This window comes from Monodelphis domestica, chromosome 5 (assembly GCF_027887165.1).
Source record: "Monodelphis domestica isolate mMonDom1 chromosome 5, mMonDom1.pri, whole genome shotgun sequence".
Lineage (NCBI taxonomy): Eukaryota > Metazoa > Chordata > Mammalia > Didelphimorphia > Didelphidae > Monodelphis > Monodelphis domestica.
Window position 1 is genome coordinate 35,663,576 of NC_077231.1, and position 18,593 is coordinate 35,682,168.

Below are 18,593 nucleotides of genomic sequence, written 5' to 3' on the forward strand. Positions count from 1 at the left end.
GCAAAGGGATGTGGGAGGGCGTTTAAAAAAGGGAGGGAGAGTGCAAGGGAAAATAATGGAGGGAAAAACATAACTATTGAACAAACTATAAAGGTGCATATATCACATACAAAATGGAGGAGGATAACAGAATGGATTAGAAAGCAGAATCCAGCAGTGGGTTGTTTGTAAGAAACATTTGGTATAGATAGTCATATAGGGTTAAAATGAAATATTAGTTCACAACTTATTAGAGCTCAAGGGAATTTTTAAAAACTGCAAATGTGGCAATCACGATGTCATACATAGTAATAAAAATAGATATAGTTTAAAGAGATAAGCAAATAAACTTCATTATGCTTAAAGGTATCATATATTCTGAAATAATGTCAGCATATATATGTACACATATATATATATATGCACCAAATGGTATAATATCTATGTACCTAAAGGAAAAATGAATCAAATTATAGGGAAAAATAGAAAGTAAAACTATAGTAGATCAATGAGTCACTTTTTGACCTAAATAAATCAATGAAAAAGATGAACAAGAAATGGAATTTTAGAAAAGTTAGGTATGATAGAACTCTGAAAATTGCTGAATGGGAATAGAAAAGAACACTGTAAACATATTTCTCTGCTATAAATGGTACTTTTACAGAAATTAATGATGTGGTAAGGCATAAAAACCTAATAAATGCAGAAAAGCAGAAACAATAATTACATTCTTTACTGATCATAATATAAGAATCATTACAATCATTAAAGGCCTTTGAATTAGGGATTCAAACTCGAAGGGATACTAAATAATTTAATCTTTTTTTTCCCATTTGAATTAATTTATTTAGTCAATTTAGAACATTATTCCTTGGTTACAATAATCACATTATTTCCCTCCCTCCCCTCCACCCACCCTTCCCACAGCCAAAGCGCAATTTCATTGGGTATTACTTGTGTCCTTGATCAGAACCTATTTCCATGTTGCTGATGTTTGCACTAAGATATTCATTTAGAGTCTACATCCCCAACCATATCCCTTCGACCCATGTAATCAAGCAGTTGTTTTTCTTTGGTGTTTCTACTCTCACAGTTTTTCCTCTGAATGTGGATAGTGTTCTTTCTCACAGATCCCTCCAGGTTGTTCAGGATCACTGCATTGCCGCTAATGGAGAAGTCCATTACATTCAATTGTACCACAGTGTATCCGTCTCTGTGTACAATGTTCTTCTGGTTCTGCTCCTTTCACTCTGCATCACTTCCTGGAGGTTGTTCCAGACTCCATGGAATTCCTCCACTTTATTATTCCTTTTAGCACAATAGTATTCCATCACCAGCAGATACCACAATGTGTTCAGCCATTCCCCAATTGAACGGCATCCCCTCGTTTTCCAATTTTTGGCCACCACAAAGAGCACAGCTATGAATATTCTTGTACAAGTCTTTTTCCTTATTATCTCTTTGGGGTACAAACCCAGCAGTGCTATGGCTGGATCAAAGGGCAGATAATCGTTTAGTGCCCTTTGGGAATAGTTCCAAATTGCCCTCCAGAATGATTGGATTAACTCACAACTGCACCAGCAATGCATTAATGTCCCAACTTTGCCACATCCCCTCCAGCATTCATTACTTTCCTTTGCTATCATGTTAGCCAATCTGCTAGGTGTGAGGTGATACCTCAGAGTTGTTTTGATTTGTATCTCTCTGATTATAAGAGATGTAGAACACTTTTTCATGTGTTTATTAGTAGTTTTAATTTCTTTGACTGAAAATTGCCTATTCATGTCCCTTGCCTATTTATCAATTGGAGAATGGCTTGATTTTTTTTGTACAATTGGTTTAGCTCTTTATAAATTTGAGTAATTAGACCTTTGACAGAGGTTTTTGTTATGAAGATTGTTTCTCAATTTGTTACTGCCCTTCTAATTTTGGTTGCATTGGTTTTGTTTGTATAAAACCGTTTTAATTTAATGTGATCAAAATTATTTATTTTACATTTTGTGATTTTTTTCTCTTACTTGGTTTTAAAATCTTTCCTTTCCCAAAGATCTGACATGTATACTATTCTGTGTTTACCCAATTTACTTATAGTAAATTAAATTAAATTATAGTAAATAAATTAAATTTATGGAGAATCATATTGTTTAATTTCCAATTAACTTTTGATTTACCTCTCCATGTACCCTTACTAATTATTATTTTCATTACATTGTGATCTGAGAAGGTTGCATTTATTATTTCTGCTCTTTTGCACTTGTTTGCAATATTTTTATGACCTAATGCATGGTCAATTTTTGTGAATGTACCATATGCTGCTGAAAAGAAAGTGTATTACTTTTTGTCCCTATTTATTTTTCTCCACATATATACTAACTCTAATTTTTCAAAGATTTTGTTCACTTTTCTTACCTCTTTCTTATTTTTTTTAAGTTTGATTTATCTAGTTCTGATAGAGGAAGATTCAGGTCTCCCACTAGTATAGTTTTTCTATCTATTTCATCCTTGAGCTCTGCTAGTTTCTCCTTTAGAAATTTGGATGCAATGCCATTTGGTGCAAACATGTTGAGTACTAATATTTCCTCACTGTCTATACCACCTTTTATCAGGATGTAATTATCTTCCCTATCTCTTTTACCTAGATTTATTTTTACGTTGGCTTTGTCAGATACCATGATTGCAGCAACTCCTGCCTTCTTTTTATCAGTTGATGCCCAATAGATTTGGCTCCATCCTCTTACTTTCACCCTGTGTGTATCTACCTTCCTCATGTGTGTTTCTTGTAGAAAGCATATGGTAGGGTTTTGGATTCTAATCCACTCTGCTATTCACTTGTGTTTTATGGATGAGTTCATTCCATTCACATTCAGAGTTATGATTACCAGCTGTGCATTTCTCAACATTTTGATTTCTACTCCTAGTCCTGCCTTTTCTTCTTTCACTATTTCCTTCTATACCAATGTTTGTTTTTAATCAGTCCCCCTAGTTCCCACCCTTATTTTACTTCCCTTTCTACCCCCCTCCCTTCTTATTCCCCCCTTATTTTCTTTGCAGTCTTTTTAAAACCACCCCCAACCCTCTCCTTCCCTTGTACTGCTTCCCTCCACACCAGTCCATTTGCTACCCTTCTACTCCCCTATAAGGCACAAATCTATTCTCTGCCCCAATGGATTGGATTGTTCTTCCCTCTTTGGGTCAATTTCAATGCACGTAAGAGTTGAATATTTCCTATCTCCAACCTGTTTACCCTTCCAGTGTATTGATGTTCTCCCCCCTCCCACCTTGAGATTCTTTGTGACATATAAATTTACCCCCTTTTGTTTCTTTTCCCATTTCTTTTAGTATTAACCTCTTTTTAGTTCTAGTTATATATAATATATATATATATGTATACATATATACACACATGTATATGTATTTATGCATACATATATCTATATACATATTTATGTCTTGGCATTTCATCCTATACAGTTTGTCACTGTTCCCTCTAAGTGTAATTCTTCTAGCTGCCCAGGTGATAATAACAATTTTTAAGAGTTACCAATGACCTCTTTTCTTATAGGAATACATATCATTTTAACTTATTGGGTTTCTTTAAAATGGGGGGTTTTTTTGGTTTGGTTTTCTTTTTTCCCTCTATTTTAATTATCTTTTGAGGATTCTCTTGAGTTCTGTGCTTGGGCATCAAATTTTCTGTTCAGGTCTGGTCTTTTCTTTACAAATGCTTGGAATTCTTCTATTTTGTTGAATGACCATACTTTCCCCTGTAAGAATAAAATCAGTTTTTCTGGGTAGTTGATTCTTGGTTGTAGACCTAGTTCCCCTTGCTTTCTGGAATATCATATTCCATGCCTTTCAGTTCTTCAGTGTAGATGCAGTCAGATCCTGTGTTATCCTTACTGTGGTTCCATGGTATCTGAATGACTTCTTCTTGGCAGCTTGAAATATTTTTTCTTTGGTCTGATAGTTTTTGAGTTTGGCTATAACATTCCTGGGTGTTGTCAGTTGGGGATTAAGTACAGGAGATGATCTGTGGATTCTTTCAATCTCCACATTTCCCTCTTGTTCTTGAATATCAGGGCAGGTTTCTTGGATAATTCCCTGTAGTATTGTGTCCAGGCTTTTTCTTTTGTCATGGTCTTCTGGTAGATCAATGATTCTTAAGTTGTCTCTCCTAGAATGATTTTCTAAATCTTCTTTTTTGTGAATGAGATGCTTCATATTTTCCTCAATTTTTTCATTCTTTTGGTTTTGTTTTATAGTGTCTTGCTGCCTTGTGAGGTTACCTTGTGAGGTAATTCTGGTTCTTAAAGACTGGATGTCATCTCTGGCTTTTTGGTCATCCTCATTCTGGTCTGATTTTCTTTGGAGGTCATCTTTCATTCTCTTAACCTCATCTCTCATCTCCTTTGCCTCGTTTTCAAGCTGGTTGATTTTGGCTTTGAAGACACTATTTCCAGACAACTTATCTTAGTTTTTAAGTTCTTTTCCCAATTGTCTTCAGACTCTCTTAATTGTGTTTTGAATTGCATTTTGAGTTCTTCCAAAGCCTATATGTATCCAATTTGCTGTGATTTCTGTTTTAATACTTGATGATCCCTCCTCCTCTGTTACATTTGCTCTTTGTTCATTGACTGTATAGAAGCTGTCAATTGCCATTTCTTTTTTCTTTTTTTGTTATTTGCTCATATTTACCCCTTCTTTACTTCTCACAGTTGTCTATGCTCTTGCTCCTCTCATTTGTTTGGTTTTCGGGTTTTCTGTAAGTCTCCTCTCTTGGATCTTTGTCAGCAAATCTCTGGGTGCAGTCTGTAGGGGAAGGATGTTGGAGCTTGAGCCTCCCTGTCCTCTGGGCTTTTGATTGGATTAAATTTCAGCAGTCTGTGGAGGAGGGGTGTTGGGGTTTGAGCTTCCCTGACCTCTGAACACTTTTGATGGGATTAAGTTCAGCTGGGTTGGACTGGATGTGCTCTGAGGCCAAAACCTCCTGGAAGGCTGGAGCAATATGGAGGGTCTCTGAGGCTGTGACCAGGCTGCCCACTCTGTGCTCCCTCTCCAACTCCTTCCCCACCATCTGTGTTCAACGCTCTGAGCCTGGCACAGCCCTGCCCCAAGGAATACCCTCCAGACCAGCGTCTTTGCCCCTCCAGAGTTTCCCGCTGCAGCTGGAGGCTTAGCGCTCTAGGGGGTGGAGGGGTTCTGGGACCTTCCTTTTTCCTTCCCCTTAAACCCAAGTGTTCTCAAATTCCAGCTTTTGGGGGGGCATACCTTTTAAGTTGAGTCCAGCAAGAGGGTTACTTGGCTCTGTCTAAATGATTTAATCTTAAAGAAAGTGAGTCAAAAATCAAATCTGAGAAATAATAGGTAATTTCATAAAGGAAAAGGAAAATAAGAGAGCATACCAAATGGAATGCAATCAAAGCAGTCCTTAGGGGGAAATTTGTACCTTTAAATACTTTCATCAATAAAAGAGATCAATGAATGATCAATGAACAGATAAACGAATTAGTCACAACTAAAAAATACAAGGAAAACAATGAATTGGGCAAAAATAGCAGAGTAAGAAGAAATAGGGTAACGCAGTTCTTTCACCCAACTACCCTTAACAAAGCTTGAGGAAGAATCCAGGCCAAATGGTTTCTGGGACAACCAAGAAAAAATGACAGTGGCATCCTTTTCTAGCCTATTCTGATAAAAGGAGTCAGCCAGAGGGCAATGAGAAGAGGGGTCCAAGCAGAAAGCTTACTTGCAGAAATCTTATAGCACTTGGAGTAGGGCTAAGGGCTGCAGCTATGTGCCATGGGGTAGGGAGCATAGATCAAGAACAAGTCTGCAGCTATATTATTCAGGCCCTGGCACAGGGCCACAGATCCTTCTAGCACACAGAGCAGAGCTTAGATCTGCAGTTGTCGAGAGGGTAGGAAGCAGAATAGAGGTGAACCTGTAGTTCCATTGGTCTGAACTAGCAAGGACTTTTAATGAACGTATTGGTTGAAGCCAATAGCTCTTTCCTAGAGCCTGAAGCTGTTATCCAGACTAAAACAGCACAGGAAGCCTGAAAAATTCACCTCAAGAGGGCAGCAATCATGTCATACCCTGGATCAGACAGCTAATACGCAGCTGCCACAATAAAGAAGAGGAGAACTTAAACTCAGGTATTCCGAAAGGGAAAAGATAAAAGCTTACCCTTGAAAGGCATTCATCCAGAAAAAAACTGACTAATCTTACAAGGAGGGAAATGAAATCGAGAATTTCTAAGCATTCCCACTGAAAAGACCAGTGTTTGGTATAAACGTAAAATGCAAATACAAGCTTCAAGGGGAACATAAAGACATTGAAAGGAACTATTTCTATTCTAATAGAACGAGAAGAAAAGTGTCCCCTCAGAACCTTGATGATATCAAGAGTAATTGAGGGAGTTAGATAAGGCAGAGTATCTCGTCATGGTTTTATTATATTTTGATGATCTTTGAGAAAGAAAAAGGAAGAAGGAAAGAAGTATATGAGGGAATAAAGAGCAAGAAAGGAGGTGGAACTTACTATCTTACATAAGCAGGATTCACAGGAAGACTAGACAAATACAGCAGAAGGAATGGTGGTAGTAGATATCACCTGAACCTCACTTTCATCTGAAACAATGAAGGTAGACTATACACAGGGAGGGCGTGGGGTGGGGGAAGAGTGTTTGGATTAGAAATACGTTCAACTCAACAGTAAAACAGTAGTGACCTGGGAGAGGGGATGGGATGAATAAGAGGGATGGCAGATTCTGGAAAGGATTGCATACAGCAAAACATTTGTTATGCTGTCCACTCCTTTTCTTCAGTCTCCCCCCATATATTTCCATCCCCCTTTTTCTTTTTTTCCTTTTAAGATCATAAATAATTAAAAACCAATCTGAGCTCTTTTGTTTATTTAATTCCCTCTAATATCCTTGATGATTACCTTTCTTGTGTATTCTTTTAACTTCCCCTTCATGGTAGATCATGAAGGGAAATTTAAAAGTAATGAAATAAAGGGTTAAAACCTCTGAATAGGTTCTTGGTAAGAGGAAGAGATGAAGGGTACCAGTGAGAAAGGAGACTGTATTAAGTACAGATCACTGGCGCTGAAACCACTCCTCTTTCACCACCCTCTTCTTGGTAAAGAGAGGGACAAAGTAAAAGAAAGCATAAGAGAATAGGGTGAAGGAAAATGAAATTAACTATCATAATTATGAATCTGAAGGGGATAGAAGAAACATATGGGTCATGCAACAAGAAGATAAAAATCTAGACATTTTCTCCTTTCCTTATGACCTTCCAAATCTTTCCAAAACTGATATTCTACTCAAGAGATGATGCAATTTCAGGAATTCCAGAGGTACCTTTTTGTTAGCTTTATCCAAACCTAAAAGGGTTTGCAATCTTCATTGCAATCTTCCACCATATTTTAATCTCTATTTCTTCCTTTAAATCAGTGAACTTTCTTATTAGGTATATAGATGCTATGCCGTGTGTGTGTGTGTGTGTGTGTGTGTGTGTGTGTGTGTGTGTGTGTGTGTGTGTGTGTGTGTGTGAGAGAGAGAGAGAGAGAGAGAGAGAGAGAGAGAGAGAGAGAGAAATACACCAAGAAACCACAATGAATTTTAATCCCTAGCTTTTTCATGCAACACTCTCCCCCACCAACTGTATATTCTGACCTAAGGACCTGGAACAAGAATCAGTTTTATCCCTTTCTCTGCTTTTGCTATGGAAGGCAGGAAGATTGCTCTGCTTTGGATACCAGTGTGGCAGTGCCTTATTCTACAATAGTACTTAGCCAAAGAACTGAGGAACACAAGGAACTGAGGAGAGCCACCAGCCCGGGGAGAGGGGCTTCACCAGCCCTTAAGGAAAGGGGACTGGCCTCTCATGTCAGAAGTCACTTGAAGCAGAAGCTAAGCCCTGTGAATAGTGAATTCCTAGAGACAGCTTTGAGGAACAGTCCTGGGGAAAACCATAATCAAAGGAGATGGAGTCAGAAGGTGAGTGATGAGGAATTATAAAGGGAAAGGACTAAAATGATCAAAGACAGCAAGAGGAAGAAATTCAGTTAACATTTTTTTAAGTAGAGAATAAGAATGGAATAAATTCAGCCATGATGGAAAATAGCAAAATGGATTAGAATACAGAATAAACAATATTTTGCTTACTCAACACAAGAGAAACATAAATAATTTATATGATTAAAATCATTTAGTTAATTTTAAAAAACCCAGGGTAACAATTATAATCTCAGGCAAGACAATAGTAAAAATAAACTAATAAAGAGGGAATCCATATCAAAAGGGCCATAGAAAAATGAATTCATATTAAGATAATTCATATGCACATAGCATCTAAATTCCTAAAAGTTCAATGATTTAAAGGAAGAAATAAAAGATTAAAACAATAATAGTGAGAGACTATAATGCAACCCTTTTTAGACTTAAACAAATCTAACAAATAAATAAGAAATTAAAGACGAATAGAATTTTAGAACATTTAGAGATGATCTCTAATGATTACTGAATAGTTATAGAAAAAAGTATGTATATTTCTTAGCAGTACATGTTACCTTTACAAAAATTAATCAAGTATTAGGGCATAAAAACTTTACAAACAAATGCAGAAAAATAGAAATATTAAACACATTCTTTTCTGACCAAAACATAATCAAGATTTCACTCAATAAAGGGCCTTAGAAGAAATCACTAAAATTAACAGGAGGCTAAATAACTTAATACTAAAGAATTCAAAGGGTCAAAGAATGCCAAAAAAAAAACCCAAAACAACAAACAATAAAAGAAAGTGAGCCAAGTAAACATTAAAATTTTGGGGATTCTAACAGAAGAGCAGTCATTATGGGATATTTCATGTCTCTAAATACTTTCAACAACAAAGGAAAGAAAATAGATCAATGAATTAGGCACCCAACTAAAAAAATAACAAACTAGAAAAGTGACAAAAAATCCACAACTAAATAACAAAATACAAATGTAAAAATCAGAGACTACATTAATGAAGTTAAAATCAAAACAGAAATGTTGATAAAACTAGAAACTAGTTAGTCTGATTTTTAAAATATTTTTCCAGATTATATTGATACAATTTTCAATAATAATTTTCTGACATTTTGCAATCCATGTTCTTCCCTCCCTCTTTCTCCTTCCTTTTTCTAGAGATGGCAGATAATATAATATAGATTGTACATGTGCTATCATGCAATACATATTTCCATATTCATCATGTTATAAAAGAAGACACATGTTGCTTACACAAAAAAATCATGGAAATAACATGGAAAAATGGTATGATTCAATTTGCATTCAGATTCCTTCAGTTCCTTCTGTGTTGGTGCATTGAATTTGGGTTTTTTTGTCTTGAAGTTGCACTAGACCTTGCATAACTAATAATAGTTATCATTCACAGTTGATCATCATACATTATTGTGTGTAATGTTCTCCTGGTTCTGCTCATTTCACCTTGCATCACTTCCTATAATTCTTTCCAGGATTTTTTTTATGATCATCCTGTTCGCCGTTTCTTATAGCACAATATTCCACTCCAATCATATATTACAATTTGTTTAATGATTCCCCAACTAATGGATGTCCCTTCAGTTTCCAATTCTTTTCCACCACAGAAAGAGCTGCTATAAATATCTTTGTACATGTAGGTCCTTTCCAACTATCTTTGATTTTTTTGGCATATAAATCTAACAATGATATTGCTAAGCCAAAGAGTATGCACAGTTTTATGGCCCTTTGAGAAATGATTCTGATTTGCTCTCCACAATGGCTGAATCAGTTCACAGATCCACCAGAAGTGTATTAGTGTCCCAATTTTCTCACATCGCCTCCAACATTTATCATTTTCCTTTTTTGTCAGATTAACCTGATTTTTTTTTAAAACCTTACCTTCTGTCTTAGAATCAATACTGTGTATTGGTTCCAAGGCAGAAGAGAGGTAAGGGCTAGGCAATGGGGGTCAAGTGACTGGCCCAGGGTCACACAGCTGGGAAGTGTCTGAAGCCAGATTTGAACCTAGGAACTCCCGGCTCTAGGCCTGGCTCTCAATCCACTGAGCTGCCCAGCTGCCCCCTTAACCTGATTTTTTAAAGAAGAAAAGTGAAAAATGAATTTCCCCAGCATCAAAAATGAAAAAGAATTCCCTACAAATGAAGGGAAAATAAAAGAAATTATTAGAATCTATTTTGCACAATTATATGCCAATTAAGTCGAGCAAACCTTTGGTGGGCTTGGACAACATTTGTATATGATCATAGTCAAGGATGCATTGTGCTCTGCATTTTTAGAGGAAAATTTCAAATCAATGAGATTACAGATACCTTTGAGTAAATTTTCCTTGTTGGGTGAAATAAAAACTCACACACATTACCTGTATCACCTCATCACTGTCTCATGGAAGGTTAGAGCCCTGATACTAACATGTGAGTAAACATACACATTTTCCCCATAGTACTCCAGGTGAGAAGCATGAGCCAAAAAGAGGAAATTACTCTTGGGGGTCAAGCCTAAAGAATTTAAACTGTCTTTGTGAACCCAGAGTTCATCGCAGGGCCCTGGATCATGAGTGTTGGTTCTTAGTTTGGCATTTAAGGCTCTTCATAATCTGGCCATAAATGGGAACATACCTTCTCAGTGACGACTTTCCAACAGAATGTGGTAACCCACTTAAAGTCAGACTTGGGTTCAGATCCCACCTTTGAAATGTTCTCTCTATGTTATCTTGGGTAAATTACTCTGAGCCTCAGTTTCCTTACCTGTAAAAAGAGGGGTTGCATTAAGTGTCCTACAGTCAGTCCCTTCTAGTTCTAAATCTGAGATCCTCATTTCGCATTATTCAGCATAGACTGTATGGTGTAGTCAAATTCAATTCTTCATTATTCCCTGATCTCAGTCTGTTATCACCTGCCTCTGAATTTTTGTGAACTGTCTCACATTCTTGGAATATTCTCTCCCCCCTTGGAGCCCCTAGCTCCCTTCAAGCTTCAATTCAAGTTCCATCTCCTCCCTAAAACTCCTTTACTTATTACCCAAATTGTTAGTGCCCATCACTGGCACAGCCCAGTGAAATGATTTTGTATTTATTTTCATTTTTAAAAAATTAATATTGAATTGGAAATGAAAGACTTCAGCTTTGGGATGTGGCAAAGTATGCACATTTTCATACTGTAATTGTAGCAATTATACCATTACTAACATCATCAAAGGATACAAGAACATTATTGATTAAGAATAAAAGATATAAAATTAGAACCAATATCAGTTGCAGTTGGATGTGGTATCAGCAAATGGCTCCTTACATCTCTCTCTCTCTCTCTCTCTCTCTCTCTCTCTCTCTCTCTCTCTCTCTCTCTCTCTCTCTCTCTCTCTCTCTCTCTCTCTCTCTCTCTCTCTTTACCTTTACCTTAGATTGTCTTAGATTGGTTCCAAGGCAGAAGAGCAATAAGGGCTAGGCAATTGGGCTAGACACAATGACTTGTCCAGGCTCTCACAGCTAGGACATATCTAAGTCTGGATCTGAATTCTGGTCCTCTTAACTCCAGGCCTGGCACTCTATCCTCTAAGCCACCTAGCTGCCCACTCTCTCTTCTTCATAGAGGTTCACTCTGGGTTGCAGGAAAAATAAGTCAAGAGATCAGAAGAAAAACTGCCTCCTCTATGCAATTGCTTCTATAGTTAAAATGCTGAATGCCAAGTCAGCTTGACGGTTATTTAGGCAACTGTTAAATCAATTTACTGTCTCACCTCTCCCATTTTTTTTATAATTTTATTTTTCACAGAGTTAATTTTTAACTCTGCTGTTATTCTAGGAGTATTTCCTTGTCTTCATTTTATATAAAGAACTGGGACATGATGGAGATCTCAATAGGACCAGGTAAAAACCCTACATCCCTTGGTCTTAGGCATGAGTGGTCATCTTATTGTCAGATCATTACTATAATCTTGTCCCAATTACAGCATCATGTCCCCATCTAAAGTCATAGGAGATATATTCTTATCTATAGGTACACATTCATCTCCTGCAGAAGGGATGTCATCTTCTCAGGTGTTCTTGCTACCATTGGTGGGCTATTGTTCCTATCATATCCCTAATATTGTCTAGAGGGGCTGATCATGGGTCCACAACGGTGATGATGATGAATCTATAACTTATCTTAGAGAGCATGTGACTTTTGCCTAAAGTTCCAGAGATCACCACTCCTTTGGGGAACCTTCCTAGAGATCAAATAAACTCTAGGTGATATAGTAGGCAGAGTACAGATTTGGAATGAGGAAGAACTGAGTTTGAATACTTCCTCAGATTCTTGCTAACTCTGTGACCCTGAGGAATTCTCTTTATTTCTCTGTTTTTCAGTTTCTTCATCTATAGGGAAAACCTCTATATCCAATTCTTTACTGAAAAGGGGAGGAGGACAGTATGATTTTTAAAGTCACACAAGTATGCCACCTCACCTGGACACAGTGCGAGGAAGGACCAAGGCTGGCCCTTGAACAGTCTTAATTGAAGATCTGAAGATAAAGGCGTTAGCAAAGAGAAGGAGAAAAAAGAACGCCCAACCATAAAGAAATAGTAGGGGTTCAAAGAATCCCTAGATAAAATGCAGCAACTGGGGAGGGGGAAATTGTATAACAAATTTCTCTGATAAAGGTCTCATTTCTCAAATGTGTAAAGAACTAAGTCAAATTCATAAAAATACAAATCCCAATGGAAAATTGATCAAAGGATATGAATAGGAAGTTTTCAAATGAAGAAATCAAAGCTATCAATAATCATATGAAAAAATGTTCTAAATCCCTCTTGGTTAGAGAAATGCAAATTAAAATAACTCTCAGGTACCACAGCACACCTATCATGTTGGCCAATGTGTCAGTATAGGTGAATGATAAATGTTGGAGAGGATACGGTAAAATTGGGACATGAATGCATTACCGGTAGAGTTGTGAACTGATCCAACCATTCTGGGGGGCAATGTGGAATTATGCTCAAAGCGCCATAAACAATTCATACCCTTTGATCCAGTAATACCACTACTGGGTCTGTATCCCAAAGAGAATTTTTTAAATGGGAAAGGACCTGCTTGTACAAAAATATTTGTAGCAGCTCTTTTTGTGGTGGCAAAGAATTGGAAATTGACTGGATGTCCATCAGTTGGGAAATGGTTGAATCACTTGTGGTATATGTTGGTGATGGAACAGTATTGTAAGGAATGCTGAACAGGATGATTTCAGAAAAAGCTGAAAAGACCTACGTGAACTGATATAGAGCAAAAGATGCAAAACCAAGAGAACACTGTCCACAGTAACAGCAATGTTGTAAGATGATCAATACTACTCTCAGCAATATAATGATCCAGGACAATTCTGAGGGACTTATGATGGGGAATGCTATCTACCTCCAGAGGGAAAAAACTGCTGGAATCAGAATGCAGATGAAAGCATACAATTTTTCAATTGTTATTTGGGTTTATATTTTGGGATTTGGGTTTTATAAGATTCCTCACAAAAATGAACAATATGGAAATATGTTTTGCATAATAATACATGTATACTCAAATTGAATCACCTGCCAGTAACAGAGTGGGAAGGGAAGGGAGGGAGGAAGATAAGTTTGATCATATAACTTGGGAAAACTTGTGTGGAAATTTGTTATGACATATAATTGGTAAAAATTAAAAAAATAAAATGCAGGTAGAGTGCTAGACCTAGAGTCAGGAATACTCATCCTCCTGATTTCAAATATCGGCCTTCTGCAGACACTTACTAGTGACCCTGGATAAGTAATTTTACTCTGCCTCTGTTTCCTCATCTGTAAAATTACCTAGAGAAGGAAATGGCAAACCACTCCAATATCTTTGTTAAGAGAACCCCAAAAGGGGTCAAAAAGAGTTGGACACAACTGAAGCTACTGATCAACAAAGATAAAGTCTTAGAGGAAAGAAATAATTTTTAAATAATCATAACTATAACATTAGGAAAAAGGAATAGATTTGACACAAGGAATTAGTCTACAAGAATGAATGGAAGAAATCAGCATATTTGAAGCAAAAATAAACTGCTTGTATGTAATAAAGCCAAAAGACTGAAAAATTAAAATAAGATATTTAAAAAAACAATTGACCTATAAAAAGGATGAATAGAAATAATTTAAGAATCATCAGGCTTTGGAAAAGCTATAACCAGATTAATAAATCTAGATACCATATTTCAAGAAATAAGTTTGTAGCTTTTTAATAATATTTTATTTTTTCCTCAATTACATGTAAAAAATTTTAGTCTTGAGTTTTTAAAGTTGAATAAAACTCTCCTCTTACTTCCCTTCCTTCCCTTCTCTCTCCCTGAAAGAGCAAAAAATGATATAGATTTTATACATGAATAACATAGAACATTTTTCCATAGTCATTTTTATGGAAAAGAACAAGAACAAAAAAAATGAAAAAATTAAAATAGTATGTTTTATTCTACATTCAGATTCTACTTCTTTATCTGAAGGTAGATAACATTTTTCTTCATGAGTCCTATGGGGATTTCTTGATTCACTGTACTATTAAGAACAGCTAAGTCATTTACAATCATTCTTCAAATAATATTGGTGTCACTGTGTACAATATTCTCCTGGTTCTGCTCACTTTCCCCTGCATCAGTTCAGTAGTCTTTTCTGAAATCATTCTTTTCATCTTTTCTTATAGCACAATAGTACTCCATTACAATTATATCCCATAACTTGTTTAGCCATTCCTCAATTGATGGACATCTCAATTTCCAATTCAAGAAATAATTTTTCAAAAATGTATAAATGTATTAGAGGGAAAAGTGAAAATATAATCAACCAGTCACTTCCTGAAAGACACCCCCAACTGAGCATCCTCAAATATCAAAACTAAAATCTAGACTTTTCAGGTTAAAGAAAAAGTATTTCAAGCAGTTCATAAGGAAGGGAACAAGTACTAAATATTCATAATCAGAGTGCCATGAGATTTGGCAGCAACTACCAAAAAGAAAAGGAGATTTTAGCATACGATTTAACAAAAAGCCAAAGAAAAGTGTTTAATATTAAGAATAACTTACCAAACAAAACTGATTTATGATTCTACAGGGTAAGAGGGGAGGTGTATGTGTTTTTTTTTTGGGGGGGGGTGACTCTTATAGAACAGAAGACTTCTAAATATTCCTCTTGAGAAAACCAGAGCTAGGTAGACTCTTTGGAATTCAAACATAGAAGACAAGAGAAATTTGTAAATGCAGTTGAGCTACTTAAAGGGGTTAAATGATGATCAAGTGTTCACATCCAAACTTGAGGAAAATGGATCATTGTTCCTTCAAAATTCTATGGGCTTCAAGAACCAAAGAGGGAGCAAAGAAAGAGGAAAATGAGTCCTGAGTATAGTTTTGTGCCATTTTGTTTGATTGAATAGAATTAAAGGAAGGGGAAGGAGTCCCAATTTTTCACAATTGGAATATCAGAATATGGAAATAGGGGTGGTTCTGTTTATTCCACTCTGCCTTAGTTCATATTAGTCTTCCTATTCTCCTTTTCATTGCTCATATTCATCAATTCTTATTTCCCAGTTATGTTACATTACATTCATGTATCACAGTTTGTTACAGCTTCCTCAGATATTGGGTATCTACTCTGGTTTGCAGTTCTTTGATACCAGGGTCACACAGTTGGAAATCTGGCCTGCTCTTAAGAAAAGTGGAATTCCCTGAGTGGCAGGTCTCTTGGAAAGAGAAAGTTGTGCACTTCCTGGTACCCCACCTTTAAAGAAGCACCAGCAAGGCACTAAAGTGGGGTATTGAAGAACAATGGACTTGGATTTTACATTCCACAGCTATAGAGAATTATTCAGCTAGTAGTGCAGTACTAATGGTTAGAGGATTGTCTGTCTAGTAACCACAAGTGCATTTTCCTCTGGAGAAACAAAGCCTTCATGAAAGAAGAGTTCTCCAGAATGTCAAGGTATTGTTTATCTGGTGGCCCTAAATATGTTTCCTTTCTGAGAGGGACTACAAATGAGTGGAACTGAGTCAGGAAAACTCTAGGACCCTGAAATAAAGGAGAGACAGAGAAATAGAGATAGGCAAAGAAATCGTGACAGAGAAGAAGAGGAAGAAGAAAAAGAGAGAAGAGGAAAAGGAAAATCAACAGCAGCAGCATTTGTGACTGCCTGGGAATTAGATTTGTTATGCTAAATATCTACATCAAGAACTAGGGACCCTACTGCCCACATTCATTGACACTTAGACAAAATCTATATTGAGAAATTTTGTCAGTCATTTCCCAGTGGGGCCATAATAAGCCAAATAAATTAGATTAGTGGGCCAGCTCCCATGATCAGGTCAGTGTGGGTTTGGACCTAGGGCTCTGGAGGCCTTAACTGTGCAAATGTAGGGTCCCCAGTGTAAATTCCCTGAGGTCAGAAAGGGTTCCAACATTTCTTTTGTTTGGTTGGTTTTGCCTTTTATTAGATGTTTATTGATTTGAATTGCTCTTGGGTAGGGTTGCCTGTCAAGAATGTAATACCTGGACAAAAAGATTCTTTGGGGACTTTGGTTTGAAAGCTTTCCAGCCCAGGGGACCACATCCACTATTAAAAAACCACCTTGCCCCAAATACTGTTTACTCAGGCTATGACTCAGGATAATGTTGTAACCACTTCATTTCTCTGGCAGGAAGCTCCACCTCTAAGGAGTGCCAAGGACATAATCATTCTCAAAACTAAGGTATGGAAGCCCAAAGAATGGAAGGCCAAGACTAGGGATGAAGCTAGAAGACTGAAAGGGCCTGAATTGGTGGGAACTTGATTTGCTGCTGATTCATTTGAGACTTTCTACAGGAAGGAGAGAATCACCCACTAGCAAACTGGTGCTAGGATGGGGCTTCCCTCAGCCTCTCAGAGTCAAAAATCCCTAGAATAAAAAAGCATAAATAAATAAACCTTCTCAAGCTCTTTGTAGTGGTTGAGTCAATAAATGTGCCTCAGACCCCGTAGATAAGACCCCTTTCCCCAAAGGAAGAGGGGAAATGTTCACAGTAAGGAACCAGTCCCTGACAGGAAATGAGTCCAACCAACTCCTCGAAACAGAGGACAAAGATAAAGCTAACCTGCTGGCCGTGTCCAGCGCTACCTAAAACTCCAGTGGCTTCTGATAGCTTCCGATCAGTCTTTTTCTTTATAGAATTGGCTTCTAAGGGAACAGTTTTCCTTGCATTCCTTTCCCTGAGCCATAGGACTACAACGACCCAGTGGGCACAGTAAATATGTCTCTTTGTATTCTTTCTGAACAAGTATATCCACTTTTTTCTCATGTGAACTGACTGTGATTAGTATAGCCTCCAGCTAAGTGAACAGAGTTTAAAAAACAAACAGCTCTCTCTTCCTTGAAGAGAAAGTCCCAAACCCAGATGCCATCCTAGTGTCTATCCTAAAAGAAGGAAAGCATTGAGCTCCCATGAAGTTATCAGGCTAGGTAAAACAAACGAATTTCAAAACTCACATTTGGGAGAGGTGATTTAGTTAGTCATTCAACAAACATTTATTTTTTTAATTTTTAAAACATATGCTTGGTACAGTGGTCATAACTCCTATCTTTTATTTTTCTTTTTATCCCTAGGGCTGAGCATAGTGCCTGACATGTAGTAGATGCTTAACAAATGTTTATCAGTTGCTTTTAAAAAATTTAAATAGACAAATCTTTATCAAACTGACTAAATACAAATTAAAAAAATACTCCAGCTGCTACTTTCTTCAAGTTTATATTCAAATGAGGGCCTGATCTTCAAACTTCTTGGGATAAGGGGGCAGCTGCTGGAGGACCTGTGTTCAAATCTGACTTCAGATACTTCCTAGTTATGTGAGCCTGGCTAAGTCACTTAATTGTGCTTGCCTAGCCTTTGCCCTTCTGTCTTAGAGTTGTTACTAAGCCAGAAAGTAAGGGTTAAAAAAAATGTCTTGGGATAAGCAATAGCCTTTTAAAATTTTAAGCCCTTATATTCCAACTTAGAATCAATTGATTCTAAGGCAGAAGAGCGGTAAGGGCCAGGTAGTGAAGTTGCCTTCATAACATCTCCCACATACACCCCCTAGGACAGGCCCCCATCACCTCACACCTGAACTATTGTAAAAGCCTGTTTGTGAGTCTGCCTGTTAAGTGACTTGCCCAGGGTCACACAGCTAGGGAATCCCTGAGGCCAGATAAGAACCGAGGACCTCCCATCTCCAGGACTGACTTCATCCACTGAGCCACCTAGCTTCTCCCCAAGGAGCGAGGTCCATTCAGAGGCCTCTCTGAGGATCCAAGGTCTCTCTGCCCAGATGTGAAGACTGGGTCAGAGAAATGAGATGAGAAACACCGTGCATTCAACCCACATATGCAGGCACCACACACAGTAATCTGCCATAGTACTGTGGTTCATTTATTATATAGGGTTTTTGGTACATGCTTCTTTGACAATCAATCTTCTACGAATATGACATTCTACATTTTGATTGGATATTATCAAATCACCTAAACAACACTCTTGTGATATTACTACAACGAAGAATCCTGTGATCATTTAATTCATTTCTACAACACTCTGTGATAG

The 18,593-nt window shown here is 37.2% G+C and overlaps 1 protein-coding gene across 1 annotated transcript in view; it reads left to right on the forward strand.

Moving 5' to 3' along the window:
- Window positions 1–17,087, forward strand: part of LOC103096772 (mucin-12-like) — a 238,391-nt gene extending 221,304 nt beyond the window's left edge. The window contains exon 10 of the mRNA XM_056800624.1: window positions 16,679–17,087. The gene's annotated coding sequence lies outside the window, so the exon portion shown is untranslated. The remainder of the gene's footprint in view (window positions 1–16,678) is intronic.
- Window positions 17,088–18,593: the final 1,506 nt, after the last annotated feature.